This window comes from Lampris incognitus, chromosome 6 (assembly GCF_029633865.1).
Source record: "Lampris incognitus isolate fLamInc1 chromosome 6, fLamInc1.hap2, whole genome shotgun sequence".
NCBI classification, from domain to species: domain Eukaryota; kingdom Metazoa; phylum Chordata; class Actinopteri; order Lampriformes; family Lampridae; genus Lampris; species Lampris incognitus.
Genome location: NC_079216.1, coordinates 9,514,005 through 9,515,401, shown reverse-complemented (window position 1 = coordinate 9,515,401; position 1,397 = coordinate 9,514,005).

Below are 1,397 nucleotides of genomic sequence, written 5' to 3'. Positions count from 1 at the left end.
GGGCTCTCATCAGACATCAAGGCCAGAGTCCAGTCGTGTAAATTCTGCTGCAAGAAAAAGAAGACGCAGAGGAAAGAGCTGCTCAAACCCACACTGCTGCCAGACTGCCCTCGGCAGCACGTAGGCACCGATTTCTGTGAGTATAAAGGACAGAATTATCTAGTAGTGTCAGATTACTACTCACGATACTTAGAAATACTACACTTACCTAACATAACTACAGGATATGTAATTTCCAAATTAAAAGCAACATTTGCTAGATTTGGTACACCAGATCAGATACGCAGTGACAATGGCACTCGGTTTACTAGTCAGGCTTGGACTGACTTTAGCAAACAGTTTGACTTTGAACACATAACTTCTAGCCCCCACAACCCACAAAGCAACGGGCACACAGAACGAGCAGTACAAACAGCAAAGAGAATCCTGCAGCAAGATGATCCACTATTAGCACTCATGTGCTATGGGGCCGCCCTACACACATCTAGGGGAGCGAGTCCGGCAGAACTGCTGATGGGCCGTAAAATCCGCACAACGCTGCCGACGCTGGAGAAGAACCTCAGCCCAAAATGGCCCAACAGACAGCTGATCAAGCAACGGGATGCTGCAGCAAAACAGCAGCATGCCCACCACTTCAATAGACGTCATGGAGTGTGCGACTTACCAGAGCTGAGACCGGGACCCGTTGCTGGTAAAACTAGATGGAGAGAAACGATGGAGTGACCCGGCTGCAGTGGTGAGAGAGCACACAACTCCTCGCTCTTATCACCTGCAGTTGCCCGAGGGGGGGGGAGAACAGGAGAAACCGCTGTCACCTGCAGACACTGCCGGCAGGATTTCCAGCGGAGGAGACCAGAATGGAAACTGAGCAGAGCTCGCAAGTGAGACTGGGCCCAGAGCAAGCCACAAAACAGGTAGTCTCGCAATACCAGACAATTGGAGATCTCCGCCTACCAATTAATGCTCTAAATGCTTCGCTCTAATTGAGCGAAGCGTTTAGAGACTGACTTGTGAGTCTACAAAACATGTGAGACTGTGCCCAGAGCAAACCACAGCACCGACACCCGCAACAGTGACTCAAGTGAGCCACACAACGGAGGGATCAGTAGTGACACGATTGGGCAGAGTGAGTAAACCCAAAGCTAAGCCAAACTTATAGCTTGAGGCACAAAAAATGTCAAAAGAGTTCCTGAATGTAACCCCAATGTGATCATAAACAATGTCAAAAGAGTTCCAGAGTTTTAATGTTAATTCTGATTAATGAATTGTTAAGGGACTATGTTGCCAGGTTATCGATACCCACCGTACAAGCCATAAGGTTTATTGACTAAGTAGATCAACACTGAAAGTGTCCTCAGTAAACAATACATACGAATGTTATATAAAAGGCTGTTATT